This window comes from Lissotriton helveticus, chromosome 7 (assembly GCF_964261635.1).
Source record: "Lissotriton helveticus chromosome 7, aLisHel1.1, whole genome shotgun sequence".
Classification (NCBI taxonomy): Eukaryota; Metazoa; Chordata; class Amphibia; order Caudata; family Salamandridae; genus Lissotriton; species Lissotriton helveticus.
Window position 1 is genome coordinate 1820390397 of NC_136068.1, and position 11675 is coordinate 1820402071.

The 11675-nt window shown below is 46.4% G+C and overlaps 1 pseudogene across 1 annotated transcript in view; it reads right to left on the reverse strand.

Annotated features, from left to right (window-relative positions):
- LOC144769727 (uncharacterized) overlaps window positions 1-10990 on the reverse strand; it is a 198219-nt pseudogene extending 187229 nt beyond the window's left edge. The window contains exons 1-2 of the transcript XR_013598746.1: window positions 10953-10990; window positions 7399-7458 (exon numbers count right to left, since the gene is read on the reverse strand). The product of XR_013598746.1 is annotated as an uncharacterized LOC144769727 (transcript). The remainder of the gene's footprint in view (window positions 1-7398; window positions 7459-10952) is intronic.
- Window positions 10991-11675: the final 685 nt, after the last annotated feature.

The following is an 11675-nucleotide window of genomic DNA, read 5'->3' on the forward strand; positions in this document are numbered from 1 at the left end:
CTGGAGGGACAGTTCAGGTTTGGGCCCTTTGGGTCCCAGGTTTGGCTGTGCCCAACAGAATCCATCTGTGGGAGGTCCCTAACTGTTTTTAAGGGGGCTCCCTCAGGAGTTTTTAAAGTTTTCACCTCACTAGGGCTACTAGTTTTGGTGCACCTAATCTGTTGATGGGGGTGCTTTATTTGACAGGGGTCCCTCTGGGTCTCACTGTCCTTCTTGTCCTCTGCAGCCCTGGGCTGGCTAAGGCAAGGGAGAGAGGGGCAGGTTACCTGCTCCAGACTGGGTCCCACCTGAGAAGGGTCCACCGCCATCAGAGGCTCTGTCAGGCCAGGCCTAACAACCTCTGGGGCAGTTCCTTCATCAGGGGTAAGATCAGTTCCCTGAGGAGGCTGATCCTGTCCTAAAGTCTGGTGAGGGGGAGATTTCTCTTCCTCCTCCATGCTCTCAGTTTGTGTGGAGTTACCCATCATTTCAGGCTTCACAACACACATATCAGTTTGAGTTTGGGCTGTGGCCATCACAGCCCCACCAACCTTTTCAGGAGGAGACTCAGTTTGGGTTTCGGCTGTTATCATAACAGCTTTGCTATTCTGTTCAGGAAGAGCTTTTGCTAAAGATGGGGCAGAGAGTTTCTCAGCCCTACCAACCTTTTCAGGAAGGACATCTTGCATTGGGGCTGTAGCCATTACAGCCCCACTAACCTTTCCATTGGAATTCACCATTCTAGAATGGGTTTCCTGTTCAACCTCAGCCCAGGCTGAGATCTCCAAATCATTACCAAGTAGGCAGTCTACAGGCAAGTTTGGTGACACTGCCACTCTCTTTGGGCCAATGACACCTCCCCAGCTGAGACTTACTACTGCCATGGGATGATTTGTTTGGATTCCATCAATGTTTGTAACCTGGTATGTGGCACCAGGTAAAAGTTGCTTAGAGGGGACTATGCCATCAGCCACCATGGTGATGCTAGCCCCTGTGTCTCTAAAAGCTTCAACTTTCAAACCATTGATGATGGGTTCTTGTCTATACTTGCTCAAAGTATTTGGGCAAGCAGAGAAGTTGGCAAACCCCATGCCAGTCTCATAAACAAGATCATTGGGTGATGGGGACCTGGATAGGCCAGGGTCCACCTGAGCTCCAACAGTAAACCCACCCAGATTCCTGGGTGTGCTTCCACTTCCTGGGGGAGTACTGCTGACAGTAACAGGAGGTGTTGAAGCTGGCTTTGGAGGTATATTTTCTTTATTGTTATTCTTGGGACAACAGTTGTCTGTTTTGTAATGCCCAACCTGTTTACAGGCATAACAATAAGGCTTTTTCTCAGTTGAAGAAGTGTCTTGGGACCCACCCCCATTCTTGGAGTTTTGGGGCCCTGGGGAAGTCTTTTCTTTACTTTTATCCCCACCCTTATCTTGAGGCTTGGTAGACTCCTTCTTCTGGTTACTGTCCTGATTCTTAGGCCTAATCCTGGTTCTGACCCATTTGTCTGCCTTCTTTCCCAATTCTTGGGGAGAGGTCAGATCAGAGTCCACCAGGTGCTGGTGTAAGAGCTGGTTCTGACAATTACTTAGGATCTGCTCCCTCATAATCAAATTATACAATCCTGTAAAGTCATGTACTTTGCTGCCATGTAGCCAACCCTCCAGAGCCTTAGTTGCACAATCAACAAAATCAGTCCAGTCCTGAGTCTGTGTCTTCTGGGTGTCTCTGAACTTCAACCTGTACTGTTCAGTGGTTAAGCCAAACCCATCTATTAGGACACTCTTCAGGACTTTGTAATTGTTTGCATCCTCATGTCTGACAGTGAGGAGCTTATCTCTCCCTTTCTCTGAAAAGGAGTACCATAAGATTGCTGCCCACTGTTCCTCAGGAACCTGCTGTACCATGCAGGCTCTCTCAAGAGCAGTTATCCACTTGTGGACGTCATCCCCTTCCTTGTAGGGGGGCACAATCTTTGTCAGGTTTCTACTATCATAGGACCTGGGTTTCTCTTTAGGAATATTGCTGCCACCAGTGGCATCTAAGCCACACAATTTCTGCTCTCTTGCCAAGGCAAGTTTAGCTTGAGCTAAGGTAAGTTTAGCTTGACTCAGGGCTACCTCCTCTCTCTCTATCTGGAGTCTGACAGCCCTCATCCTAGCCCTATGCTCAGCTTTCTGAGAAGCAGTCATGCCTCTCTCTGATTCTCTGGAGGCACTAGAAATATGAGAGTCCCCTGAGGGAGATCTCACTCTTCTGTTGCCTGGGAGAATCCCATGGTGGGTTCTGGGGAGGTGCTGGCCCTCTCCATTCCCCAGTAGGTCCAAGTTGGCCTGGCTAAGCCTACCAACTGGAACCTGGCTACCCTGATCCTGTACTTCTAAGTCCTCAACATCTGAGTCCTCATCCAAGTCATCATCATCCTCCTCTTCAGGGGGATCAACTACAGGGGGGTTCCCTCCATTTCCTGTGTCTAGGGAAGCTGCTTTAGCCTTCTCTAAGTCATCCTGTTCTAGGATTTCTACCAGGATTAGGCAGGTGGGGCTTCTGCCCCTTTTTAACCCTCTTGCTTTGCACAAGGCAATCAAGTCTCTGCGGGTTAGTTTGTCATATCCAAAAGTTGCCTGGGTAGGGTCAACTGTCACAGGAGCAGACCCTGAGGCTTTTCCTGTGTCAGACATGGTTACTAGTGAGGTGTAAGTGGTGCACTTACCTACACTAAGTGTTTTCCTACTGTACCTTGCTAGTTAGTTGTAGTCAGGGCGTGCTAATCCCTTCAACCTACAACTACTAAGTTCAGTAGAACTTAATATGCTAAGCTTTTGATTTTATATGTACCTAGAGGTACTTGATGTGATCTTTCAATTTGATATAAAGATTGCAATGGTAAAACAACAGCAAGCTCAAATCCGCACCGCTGCTCACCAATGTGAGAAGTTGGCCTGATAGGGGATGTTTCCAATTCTGGAACCACCTGCTATCTGACCAAACAATCCCTTATGGTGTCTGGTTGTAAGTCAACCTTATTAGACAAGCTATCCTAGGGGTAGCATGGACTAAGCAGCCTAAAGGCTTAACTTAAGAGGTCGTGTTAAGCGAGCTGTTTTACCACATACAATCCTGTAATATCAAATGAAAGGACACCACACAAGTATATATTATAAAAATATATGTATTTATTACTAAAAACAATCCCCAGTATTCTTTATGAATAAAGGGGCACAAGCGTTAAATCAAAAGCACTGTTTAAACATACAAGTTGCACAATTATGGATGAGGGCGGGTGGCCACTCAAACCATATACTAAACAAGTGGTATAAGAGAGGCCACTCGAGCAGTGGTTAGGCCTAGGGCCTAGGGAATCGCTGGGAGCAGTCAGGACAAGCAATGCTGAAGTCGGGAATGGCCCTCGGGATTCGGGAGATGTGCGGAAAGCGCACGCATGCACCAATGTTAACCAATGGTGCGTAAAAGTCATAGAGTTAAAGTTTAAGGACACTTCCGCTGAACCTAGAGGAACAAAACTTAACACACAGACCCTAGAGGTGTGCACCAGTGTGGGAACACCGGCGGAGCAAAGTTACCTCACCCACAGGAAGTGGGTGCACAGGGTCGAAGTGGCGTCGGGTTTTGACACGCAGGCTCTTGGTGCTTGAAGCTGAAAGGGCTGCAGGCGGGTTAAAGATGAAGTGTCCGGTGGAGTCCAAGGGTGGACTCAAGTTGTAGAGTACCTGAAAGCAGAGGGGACAGAGTCTGGGTCACTCAGCAGTGACCAGGGTGGAACCAGGACGGAACCAGGCAATGTCGGGCGCAATCAGGTGGTCGTCGAGGAGCTTCTCTCCGCTGTCACGTGGGCTCTGGGGCATCTGCGACGTCCAGGAGCAGGTCACGATCTGTCCCACGCAGGCTCTCACCGTCGGTGCAGTCGGCTTCAAGTTTGGAGCAAACAAGCCTTGGTAAGAGCAATCCACGCAGGATCGGAAGATTGCTTCTCACTCGGACCAGGAAGGTCAGAGTCGGGGCTCCTTTTCAGGGGAGCTGGTGTGGATCCGGAGCAACCAGATTCACGAGTCTTCTTAGGTAGTTCGTCGGCACAGGGACCACTAGCCAGCTGGCAAGTGACCGGGCCAACGCGTTGAGCCAAATAGTGCCAAAGGGCCCCACGCAGCAATCGTCGAGTGTGGAGGGCTGAACTTCGGCTCAGGAGTAGCTCAGGGTGGGGGCTTCTCAAACCCCGGTGCACAGCTTCGAGGGTCACTCGTGGGCTGCACGGTCAGCGTCTCGTGGTCAATTCAAGATGGCGTGCCCCACGCTTCCGGTCGCCTCCACGGGTCTCAGCTCTGCAGGGACTGTGGATCGGGCTGCTGGAAGGCAGGCAAGCTTGATCTCGTCGATCTCAGTCGCTCGAGTTCCGGCGGGAACTGCAACTAAGTAGACGTCGAGGGCTGGATGGTGCCTGCTGCTGCAGGGTGGTCACTCCTTGACCACAAGGGAGCTTCTTCGGGCTTCCACGATGAGATGGAGGGCGAAGGGTCCAGAATTGCGTTTCAAATGTTTCTTCCAGGAAATCTGATGTGCATTGGCACTGCTCCCACTCTTATTCCAATCTGGGGGGCGTGATTACCTGCTAGGTCCCCTCCTATGGGTGGGACCCAGGAAGTGGGTGGATACACCCCCTTCCTTTGATCCAGGCCGCCCTGGCACGAGGGCTGGAGTGCCCCAGAACCGGTTTGGCCGGATTATGCAAGGGGCAGCCTTGTGCGCCCCAGGCAGTGTCTGGTTTCTTTCAAACCTCCCTGCTACAATACACTATCTCCTGTCTGGAGGGCGGTGACACCCTCCTGTGACAGGAAACCCTTTGTCCAGGACCCATTTGGTCGAGTTTCGGTCAACTGCAGGGGTCCAGACATTTGTCTGTGGCAGAGGCATCCATTTTGTGGATCTTAAGGTCTTTGGAGAAATTAACCGCATTAAAGCAAAGTAACATGTCTTACCCCTCTAGAGGGGTGGAATGCTATCCCCGTCGCCAGAACTGGCGAGGGGATAGTATTCCAAATCGTATGACACCTTACACGACATGTTTTGATAAAGCCAAACCAAAGTTGCTATATAACCGCGAGGATTATAAGGCACTTAAGAGTATATGGTATGGCATTATCCTGAAACAGCTTAGGGAGTTGTTCCCGACAGCTGCAGACAGGCTCAGCTCATGCTAGAGCTCCATCTCACATGAAACCACGCACTCTGCCTCCAGGATTGATGAGGCCTTCCATAGGAGTGGCTCACAGGTTAATATGTGTCCAGATATAGGTTTAGATATAGGTATACTACATCTAAGCAAGGGGTGATTACACCACCTTACCCCAGCTGAGTGATCAGCCAGTTGTGTCAATTTAAGAACCAGCCAGGGGTGGCAAAAGATATGCTACAGCCCCTGGTAGGCCTTGGTGGCCCCTATGCCCTGGGCACCTATAGTGCATTATACAGGGGCTGACAAGGGGTCCATTTCCAATTGGGGTATGTACCTAGGGTACATGGAATCCATTTTACAGAGAGAGCAGATGGCCTGGGGCCCTGATTAGCAGGGAACCAGGTCAACTAAGTCAAAAAACCAGCTGAACACAGGCAAAAAATCAGGGGTAACCATAGTCAGGTAGCCACCTTCCTACAACCACTCAGCAGTAGGCCTACCTGTGACCCCTGGCTGTGCTTGAATAGCAAGGTCCCCACAGTAACTATCCCGATGCTGCGCTGGGTCCCTCTCTGAGGCCACACCCGGCAGCATTAGCATTTATTATCCTGGTTCCAAGTGGTGTGGGCTGAACCACTTTAGCAGTAGCCCAGGGCACATTACCAAAAAAAAAAAAGCTTTACACCAACATGATAACGACGTTGGGGGTGACATCATCGCAACGAGCATCATTACACTCCACACTTCTCTCTCAATGGCACAGTGAAGGTACGGTTGGCACAGTATCTCACCTGCTGTGCTGCTGCAGCATGTTCAGCCAGGCTCTGCAGCTGGGCATACAATGACTGAGAGAGAGAGAGGGAGAGACAGTGTGAGATAGAGAGAGATGGAGAGAGAGAGAGAGAGAGAGAGAGAGAGAGATGCAGAAGTTATTGAACTAGAGATAATAGTGACACCTTGCGGTCAAGATAAGCATGACATGACGCTTGCAGTATATCTCCATGAATGCTCCTCTCGCAAGGACATTTCTCATAACCTGATTACCAACCACTCCTGTAGTTTGCAGTTATCCTACTTGACTTATCAGCGGCCTTTGACACTGTGAATCACCCAGCCTTGCTGGAATCACTGAAGATCCGCTCCGGTATCAATGGCACAGTTTTAAAATGGTTCACTTCTTACCTTCAACACCGATCACAACAAATCAGAATCAAGTCTTGCCTCTCGAAACCCACATCTGTTTCTCTTGGCGCCCCCCAGGACTCAATCCTCTCCCCTTCACTTTTCAATCTCTTCATGGAGTCTCTTACTATCCTCCTGAAGCAAGCAGGGATTACATTTAAAGTCCATGCAGACGACACTCAACTTCACTACAAAATTAAATCACCCAGTGACCTACATCTCAACATCACACTGAGTAATATACAATCTTGGTTTTGCTCTAACAATCTAAAATTAAACCCCATCAAAACAGAAATAATCCTGTTCTCCCCCAAAAGTAACCATCTTCGAATCAAAGACTGGATCAGTGACCTGAAAGTTCTAAATTGTCCTCTCACTCTTTCCAACTCTGCTAAATCCTTAAGATTCACCATGGATAAAAACTTGTCAATGAAGGCCAGCAGAGGCAGGAAGAGGGGAGATCGGCAAGCTGGTATTAAGAGGAACTAATAGTGTTATGATATGTTTTGTACAGCGGAATTTGTAAACCATTGAAATTGTATGTAACCCAATTTAAGAACAAGATCGCAATTATGCAAGCTGCTAATTGTATAATATATATATATTTTTTTTAAACTTGTCAATGAAGGATCACATCAAAAACTCAGATAAAAGAGCGATTTACACACAAAACGAGCTTAGCTCGTCATGCAGCACGGCTTAGCTCGTCATGCAGCACGGTGGCGCTGTGCTCATGATGAGCTGAGCTCGTCATGACCACGCCCTCTCAATGGAACGCCCAGCACAGCAAGGGAACTATCCCCGCGTGGGCGTTCCGCTGCGTTTATGAGCTCGTCATGAGCACAGCGCCACTGTGCCTCGTCTTGAGCGTGGAAGTTGCTAAGAGTATGGCAGAGAACCCTAAGCAGTGATCCTTGGAGGCTGAGCGTGAAGTGCACAGCGGTGGTGATTTCACATCTGGAATTACCGTCCCCGGCGCTCTCCCCAAACTCTGCTGTCCTGTTACGAGTTTTTTATGGCAGTGAACGTATACCTGGCGCGGGTCTCACCTGCTCTGCTGCAGCGGGGGCACGGTGCTCAGCGAAGCTCTGCAGCGGGGGATAGAGAGGCTGGAAGAGACAGATAAAGATGTTATTAAACTACAGACAACAGTGACATCTAGTGGTGTACGGGAGCATGGCATTGGCAGATCTAAAGCCTCGTCGCCACACAATATATCTCACTGGCAGCACTGACTGTGGAATGATGTCCCTGGGACCAGGCTTTCACCATGACACAGGGCTATGCAAGGAAGCACATTTATTGTAATCCTGTTATAAGATCTTCTCATAGGTCCATATTTAAGTGCTGCCACTTGCAGTACGTGTATGTGCACATCCCTTAATGGCACCTAATTGTACACACCGTTTAGATGGGTGACTTATGTACAATTCTCTTGATGTACATGTACGTACACTCACCTGAAAGGGGGCAGTATTCGGGATCAGGTGTTTGGGCAGCATCGGAGAGCCACACACGAGCCCACTTCTTTGAATACAGCATGCATAAAAAGGATACTTCGTGCATGTCCGGCATACCCGTTCCTACCCATCATTAGGTCTGGCTAGAGGCAACTTTAGCTGTCTGTGTACAGACATCTTTAGCTTCTGGTTTCGCTCACCAGAGGACCACCTTCTCTTTCCAAATACTATTCACCGTTTGGTGTATCAATCCGCTTCTTCCACTGGAATTTATGAGGGACTATTTTACATTGGACGAGAACGACCTTTAATTACACATCTAGAAGCCAGAACTCTTTATCTTTAGAAACACCTATGTCCAAGTCTGCTTTAGAACTGAAGCAATCCATTTCTGGAGTGGTACTCCCTTCCTCTTGACCTAAGACGCAGTCACAACATCCTATCTTTCAGGAAAGGCCCCAAGACTTACCTCTGTAAACCTTACCTCTGCAGGGATTGAACAAGCTTCTTGAAGACCCACGCAGAACACCACCTTCATTGCTGCCCCCAAGTATTGTCTTCCTGTCAGACCTGAAGAGACTGCACGACTCACAGGCAGCTATTTAATGTTGTTGACCTCAGCTTGCTCCATCCTATTGTCTCTGCCCCTCCCCCACACCCTCTCTCTTCTCCCCTCATTTCTTGGTGTTCCTTGACATACTCATATAAACTGGTTCTAGGGTTAGCACCTTTATAGGTCTCCAGTGGTGCTTTTTTACCTTTATAGCCTGACATTAATATGGACACCATGGTGCCTTTTCTCCTTTTATGAAAGGGTGAAGATGCCTTCAAGGGGATTCGTTTAGAAGAATATTTATGATTTTAGATATGATTTGTGTAAGAATTAGTTAATAATCCTCATCGGAATATAATTCCACAAAATTCAATTTAAACCAAACAAACAACATGTATGACAAACATAACCACAAGCCAGGTGTATAGAAAAAGGAATTTATCACAAAATCATTTAAAAAAACAGTTTATCTGATATACAGAAAATAATATAGGACTGCAGGTTGACACTTAGTATATGTACAAACAACTCAACAGAACCTATAAACGCCTATCCCAAAAGTATAATGAAAAAACAAGCGGGATAAAGCGGAGGTCGACGTTTCGGTCTCCTACAGAATGCTTGACGAGACCATCTTCAGGACTGGTGATACTTTCAATCTGTATATATACAATGTAATCTGAAACAAAAATATTTTCAGTTACAAATATTATCTAATTGTTATATTTATCTACACCTTGGCTTACCTACATTTATCACAACATATAACACCTTACATTGAAAGCTTTGTAACACACAAAAAATTAAACATACAATGAAATAATAATGTTTGCAATTACATTCTCATTAAACATTCTCAATTATACTGGCTTGGATAGACCTGTCCATCAATTCATTACTAGGACATTATTCAAGTCTGACGTTGTCAGACTTGAATAATGTCCTAGTAATGTTTTTTCATTATACTTTTGGGATAGGCGTTTATAGGTTCTGTTGAGTTGTTTGTACATATACTAAGTGTCAACCTGCAGTCCTATATTATTTTCTGTATATCAGATAAACTGTTTTTTTAAATGATTTTGTGATAAATTCCTTTTTCTATACACCTGGCTTGTGGTTATGTTTGTCATACATGTTGTTTGTTTGGTTTAAATTGAATTTTGTGGAATTATATTCCGATGAGGATTATTAACTAATTCTTACACAAATCATATCTAAAATCACAAATATTCTTCTAAACGAATCCCCTTGAAGGCATCTTCACCCTTTCATTTAACTACCCAAGCCCTCAAGGGTAATTTGGGTCGCTCACTTTTTTGTACCAATTTTCTCCTTTTAGCCTGATATTAATTTGGACACCTTTGTGCTTTTTGCCTTTATAGCCTAACATTAATATGGGCACCATGGTGATTTTTGCCTTTTTAGCCTAACATTAATATATACACCTTGGTGTGTTTTGCCTTTATAGCCTGACATTAATATGGGCACCTTGCTGCTTATTTACCCTTATAGCCTGACATTAATATGGGCACCTTGGTGTTTTTTGCCTTTATGGCCTGACATTAATATGGGCACCTTTGTGCTTTTTGCCTTTATAGCCTGACATTAATATGGGCACCTTGGTGTTTTGTGCCTTTATAGCCTGACATTAAGATGGCCACCGTGGTGATTGTTGCCTTTATAGCCTGACATTAATATGGACACCTTGGTGCTTTGTGCCTTTATAGCCTGACCAACAAATGGCAGACCCAGCTTCTACTTAGCATTGCCCTTTTTCACTGCAGCTCAGTGACCCTGCGGCCTCTCTCTCCGCTGCCCTTAGATACACCCTCTTCCTTTCTCTGATGGTACTCCCCTGGCGTCCCGCTGCCTGTATGGCCTCCATCTCTATCTGCCACAGTCACAGCTTCCTTTGTCGTTGTGCCATTCCACCTTCACCAGAAGGATGCATTCAACGGGTCTGCTCTGTTTAGAGCTCTGGCTTCCTGAGATTGGGAGGGCAGTGATGGGAGCCTGTGAGACCACAAGAAAAGGTCTCCTCTCCAGCAAGGACTTGTGTCTGCCTCAAGGAGGCTGAAACATTTTGACCATTGTTTTTGCTTTACCATAAGATCTAATTTGCCAATTTACCCAGTCCACAACACTCACCACACTGCTTTTATCCTTTACCGTATTCCCCCATCTTTACACTATTATTGAGCGAATAAAGGCAATTTTAACACACATAATTCTTTGCACCATAACTTTTTCACACTCAAAATATCCCGCTCCGCTGTAACCAGGCATTGTAGAACACCAGAGGGGCACTCTGCCTCTCCGGAGGGTGTCCAATGATGAAGCATGTCACCAACTAGGTTGGGGAGTGAGGGTTCTTTTACAAAATAAGAGTGACATTTTTGCTCTAACGATTCTTTAGTTCCTCTCATTTCTTTTTCCATGCAGCTGTATACACAATGCAGACCTATTGTATTTGACAATGTTTCTTTTTTCAGGTATAAACAGCAGAGGAATGTTGTGCTAGAGCCTGTGGGCCACACAGACGATGTATTGGCTCTGGCTCAGTGAAGGTAAGTTTGGCACGGTGTCTTACCTGCTCTGCTGCTGCCGGATCAAGGTCAGGTGTGCCATGTTCAGCCAGGTTCTGCAGCTGGGGATACAACAACTGAAGGAAAGAGGGAGAGGGAGAAAAAGAGAGAGAGAGAGTGATGGAGAGAGAGAGAGAGAGGGAGAGAGTGAGAGAGAGAGAGGGGAGGAAGAGAGAGAGAGACAGACAGAGAGGGAGAGAGAGAGAAAGAGGAGTTGAGAGAGAAATACAGAAGTTAATGAACTACTAGAGATAATAGTGACATCTAGTGGTCTAGGTAAGCATGGCATGACACTTGCAGCACATCTCCATGGACGCTCCCAGAGCAGGGGTCTATTAAGGACATTTCTCATAACCTGATTACAAACCCTTCCTATAGTTTGCAGTTGTGAATCATATTTACATAAAGTAACAAGGTGACTTTCGAGGGCAGAACACCAACACCTTGGGGCAGATGTATCAACATCCTGATTTACGAATCTAAAATAGCGATTTTTTAGAAATCGCTATTTGAGATTTGCAAATAGGGATGTATGTAGAAAATCGCAATTTTTTTGCGATTTCTTAAAATTTCTTAATTGCGATAAGCAAATTTCGAATGGCAACTAAGGAATCATTTCCCATCCATTTCTATGGGCCAGGAGGCCCATGGGAATGAATGGGAAGTTATTCTCAATTTGCGATTCGCAATTTGAGAATCACAAATTGAGAATAATTTCAAGGGTGCAA